Source organism: Diceros bicornis, chromosome 23, assembly GCF_020826845.1.
Source record: "Diceros bicornis minor isolate mBicDic1 chromosome 23, mDicBic1.mat.cur, whole genome shotgun sequence".
In the NCBI taxonomy this organism is placed as follows: domain Eukaryota; kingdom Metazoa; phylum Chordata; class Mammalia; order Perissodactyla; family Rhinocerotidae; genus Diceros; species Diceros bicornis.
The window spans coordinates 37,419,913-37,425,912 of NC_080762.1; positions in this window are offsets into that span (position 1 = coordinate 37,419,913).

Below are 6,000 nucleotides of genomic sequence, written 5' to 3' on the forward strand. Positions count from 1 at the left end.
ACAAGGTTACACCTCTAACAAAGTTAGTTGAATTGGGATTCAAAGTCAGACAGTCTCTCCCAACGGTCTGTGCTCTTAGCCACAATACTTAACATGAGATTTAATGAAATTGCCAATGGAATGATTGCGAAAGGCCAGGGTAGGCCAACATTTAGAGGCTGTGGAGATGAAGAAAACCGGCAAAATAGAGCACAAAGGAGTTGCCAGTGATGCACAAGAAAAACCAGAACTGTACAGTGCCCTGGAAGGCAAGAGAAAAAACGTTTGAATTTGTAAAGAGGGATCAACTTTGTCAAATGCTGCTGATAATTCAAGTAAAATGAGAACTAAAGCTTTGTGTGGATTTATCAAGGTAGCCGTTACTGGTGCACTAGACAAAAACAACTACGGCAAACGGTGGGACAAGCCTGGTTGGGTTGTTTTAAGGGAAAGAATAAGGAAAAGAATCAGAGTCAGGAAGTGTAGACAGCTCTTTGCAGGAGTTTTCTAAAAGGAGAATCAGAGAAATGATATGAGCTGGAGGGAAATGAAAGGGCTAATAAATAATAATAATAAATAATCATTTTGAGCATTAAATGAGATTTGTGATGTGTTGAGCCAGGTCTGAACATAGCAAATGCTCATTAAAAGTGAGTGATTGTTAATGTTATTTTATTACATTATAACTTTCAGTGCTTATTCTGTATGTATGTGTGTGTGTGTGTATGCACACGCACATGTATATGTATGTGGGTGAAGGGTTAACAGAGGACTTCACAGGTGATCTGACATTTGAACTAACGTATTCATAAGAATTCACCACATATCACAAAATGGACGTAGGTGTATCAGGCAAAGAGAACAACCTGAGCGGAAGCATGGGATGAGAAAGGGCATGGGGTGCTATCAAAAGGGTCTTCCTTGGGCCAGCCTGGTGGTGTAGTGGTTAGGTTTGCCCCCTCCACTTTGGCGGCCCAGGGTTCGTGGTTTAGGATCCTGGGTGCAGACCTATGCACCGCTTATCAAGCCATGCTGTGGCAGGCATCCCACATATAAAGTAGAAGAAGATGGGCACGGATGTTAGCTCAGGGCCAATCTTCGCCAGCTAAAAGAGATGGATTGACAGCAGATGTTAGCTCAGGGTTAATCTTCATCACCAAAAAAAAAAAAACAAAAAAACCTGTCTTCTTGAAACACAGATCTGCATGAGAAGAAAAAACAAAAAAAAGACTTTATAGCTCCCTCTTGCCTGGTACAGTATTTTAGGATGTGTTACATAAAAAAAGAATTCCCTTTTCAAGTACCTTCTGGGAAGTGCTGAGTTAAGCAATGGAACAGCAGCTTCTTTACTAAAAACTTTTTCAGAGCTTTTTGAGTATATGACACGCAGCATTTCCAAAGCCTGTTTGACCTTGGGATCTTTCACACACAGCCTCATCTTTGAGGAGAAACTAGCTTAGCGTAGAAAGACATACTTTTCAGTTCATGAGCTTCACCAAAACTTTTATATACTTGGCTTGCAGTGTACCAAACTCCAGCATAGGACTCAGACAGATCTAGATTTGAATTCTGGCTCTGCCACTGTGTCAACCATAGGGAAATTTCTTAACTCCTCTGTCCTTTAATTTATTCATTTGTAAACACTGGAATGCTAATGTATATCTTCCTCTGAAGGACTATTATACAGATTAGGTCCTGTGTGTAAAGTCCCTGGTACAATGGAATAGGCTCAGTCACGCAAGTCCAAGTTGTTAACAGCCTCTGCCTTGCACTGCAGCTGTGTTGGCAAAGCTCCTTCCTTCTACGTGGAAAGCTCTCTGAAGGCAGAGTTTGTTTCGCGTTTATCATGCGCTTCACAGCACATGTTCCATGTCTTACACATATACGGTGATCAATGAATAGTTGTTAAATTGAAAGGATGAAAATGCTGAAAAGAGCTGCCATTATGTTTTTATTCACTCTCCATTAAACAGCTGCTAAAATACTATTCTAAAATTCACTTTTGTAGATCCTTATTCACTTAGTATCTTTGAAGCCATTTTTACTCTTTCCTCAGGAAGAGAGATGATTATAAGTTCATAAATAATATAGCCATGAAGAAAGGCACATTTCAATCCTAGTCTTTATTGCAGAGATCTTTTCTGTTATATAACCTAATTCATAATACAACTTAATTTATTAGCTCTTCTATGCAATTTTTAAACATTCGTATATATATATGTGTATATAGCCAAGGTTAGCATATTCCTTCTACTTGTCTGGGAAAGGCTCCATTCAACCCCTATAGTTCTAGATGGTGTTGTCAATCACAGTATCCATTCTGTCTCATCCAGGGAGAGACACCCAAACTGCATCCAACTGCATTAGTCACATGGGAAAGATCAATAAAAGCACAGAATAATCCACAGAAAGAAAAATGTTTCAAAGGGATCTTGATAAAAATGAATGAATCTTATGAAAGAAAGTGACTTTGCCAATTCATTCGCCAATTTAATAAATATTTGGTAAGTACCTTTAATGAGCAAGAACTGCACTAGGTGCTGGAGATACATTGGTTAGCAAACAGATGTGGTCTCTGATTTTATGTGGGGGAGGTACAAAACTAATGGGAGGACAAATACTAATCATGTAACCTCATAAATAAATGAGAAATAACAGCTGATATAGTGCCCCAGAGGGAAGGAATAGTATGGAACGTTATAAGAGTAAAATGAGGGAATCTGATCTTGTGTCTCCTGAATAAGTGAGGAATGGGATGAGAGATGAAGGTAAATAGAAATTATGTGGGAGAGGAAATAAGGCTAGCATATCCCAAAAAGAGGAAATGACATCTGCAAAGGCCCCCTGTTGAGGTGTTGCATGACACACTCAAGTGTGTGAAAGAAGCCACAATATTACACTGGGAGAAGTGTAATATTTGACAATTCTAGAAACATCAAACATCACATTGTGCAGAGCCCCAGAGTCTATAGTAAATATTTTGGTATTCATATTAGGAGTTATGAGAAGCCATTGGAGTATCATAAGCAGAGGATATACTCACAACACTCATGTTTTTATACGTTTGCTTTGAATATATGTAGCCACAAACATGATATAATATTTTTGTTTGTTTTTAAATTTCACTCCTGTGGTATCAAATGCAACCTTATTGGTGTACTCAACATTATGTTTTCAGAGGTATTTCCACGGGGATGCATGTAAATCTAGTTTATTCATTTTATCTGAGTTTAGTATTATATTTTAGGAATACTTGGAACCTATTAGATGATCACAGGTTTTCCTCTAATCTGTTAATTTGGTAAACGTGTCAATCAATTTTTTTATTGTTAAAATATTATTGCATTTTTAGGATAAACCTTACTTGGCTATAATATATTATTTGTTATTGCACTACTGGTTATATTTTGGCAATATTTTATCAAATATTATTTCTGTATTGATGTTTATGGAAGTATATTAAAATTGGCATTTTTTGACCTGTCCTTATCTGATTTAGTTTCAAGGTTATACTCACATTATAAAATTAACATGGAAGCTTTATCTCTCCAAATATTTTCTCACTCAAAAATCCTTGAAGATTTAATAAAACTTGCTTGTAAAACCATCTGGTCTTGGTGGTGTCAGGTCCCTCCCTATCAACTTTTGTTTGGAAAATTCTCAAATTGATAGAAAGATACAAGCATTATTACAAAGGACACCTGCACACTCTTCCCCTAGCTTCATCAATTAATATATATTTTTATTTGCTATCTTTCTTTTGCTTGTTCTCTCACTCTCTCTCAGTATTTCTCTCTCCTTAACTATGTGAAAGCATATTGGAGATGTCATGATACTTCTCAGCTAAATATTTCAGAATAAATACCTTAAGGAAAAGAGCACTCGCCTAGATGACCACAATGCCATTATCATACCTCAAGAAGACAATAATAATTGCATATCATATAATATCGAGCTCATATATAATTTTTTTCAATTGTGTGCAAAATGTATTTTAAACTGATTTCGTTTTTGGTCTAGGATACAATCAAGGTTCATGCATTGCTATTAGCTATTATGACTCTTTCATCTTCTTTAATCTAAAATGATCCCACTCACATTTTGGATTCTTTATTTCTTTGCTTTTCACAAAATTGAGGTTTTGAAGAGAATAAAGTAACTTATTTGACAAAATATCCCAAATTCTGTATTTGAATTTCTCACGGTTAAATTGAGGTTAAACATTTATGGCAAGATTACATAAATAATGCTCTTTGCCTCTTATTGCATCATATTAGGAGTCAAATAACGTCAGGCTGTCCTTCAATTGATGAAGCCATGTCTTATCACTTGGTTAAGACAGAGGGCTCTATGTTGTGAATGTACATTAATTAACTTTGTAATTAATAAGTAATCTGCAGAGTGATACTTTGAGTTAGTGTTAATAGTTTGTTCCTCACCAGGGTATTTATTTAATGGCTTTACATTCCATTGATGACCCTTGCCTGGATCAGTTATTACATTAGAGACTGCAAAATGGTGATTTTCTATTCATATAATTGTTTCTACTTTATTGTTGACATTTTGATATAAAGAAGAGCTTCTCCTCCCCTCCTTCTCTTCTTCTGCTTATGTAACACTATGGATTTACGGATTTATTTTAATGCAATATCTTATAGTTATCTTTTTTCTTTTAGTTGTTTAAATTGTGTACAAATATGAACACATAACTCTTGTTGGGTGCCTATTACTGTAGTAATTTACATTTTTTCAAAAATTTTTTCATTTCATAGCATGTCTCTATGATTAAAAAATTATCTACTATAACTTATATTTGCATCACCTTTTCATTCTTAGTATTGTTTATTTTGCTTTTCCTCTTTTTCCTTGCTTAGTCTTACCAGAGATATATCTCTTTTACTTTAGATCAGTTTTCTCTTTTGTTGATTATGTCAATTATTTTTTTCTATTTTGTTAATTTTTCTTTTATTATTTATTTTACTATGTCCTTTTATTTATATATTTTACTACGTCCTATTATTTCCTCTAGCTTATATAATTGAACACTTTTTTCTATTTTTTTCTAAAATATCAATTGAAGTCTAAGTATTTTTTCCTCTAAGTACTGTTTTAATTCCATCACAAAGTTTTTTCAAGAATTATTCAATTATTTAGATAAAAATATTTTTAATTTTCACTCCTATTTATTATATAATTCATTGGACTTCTTGGGTCTATAGATTTATAGCTTTCATCGAATTTGAAAAGTTTTCAACCATATTTCTTCAAATATTTTTTCTATTTCCCCCTCCTTTTGGGACTCTTACTACATGTTTATTCGGTGGTTTGAAATTTTCAGAGAGCTATCTGATCTGATAAATGCCAATGAAAGGAACATTGAACATATCAAATTGAAAAATTAGAAACTTGGAAATACTAAGTGTTGGCAAGGAAGTATGAAAACAGGTACCTTTATGCTATCTGGAGAAGAGGCTGGTGTACTAAGTGTATGCATGCATCCTATGATTTAGAGGACTTTATACCCTGGTTTGCCCACATTCTGGCTCATGCTATTGTTCCAGCATAATGATTAATAATTCTCTCTTCCACTCTCAAAATTATTTCAATGTGGATGATGTTATAAGATTGCCCTACTAATGACCCAGCAATTGTACCCCTGCATTTCCCAGGGAAACTCACATAGGTGTACAAGAAGATATGTATGAATATGTACATCTCAGTGTTGTTTGTGGTAGTTGGAAACTGGAGGCAACCTGGATGTCCACCTCTAAGAAAATGACTAAATAACGCTTAAAGAATGCAAGCCATGAAATATTATCAAGCAATTAGAAGCAATAAACTAGAACTATATTGTGGAGATAGAGTTGATTTATAGCTGTACTGGGAAACACTATCTTTATTTCATGGGCAGCTAGGTATTTGGTTTTTAATCTTGACCAAGATAAGGGCAGTGAAACTTCTGCTGTATTAGTGACCCTCAGGGTCAGTTTCTTTGCTGATGGTTGCACCTAGTATACTGGG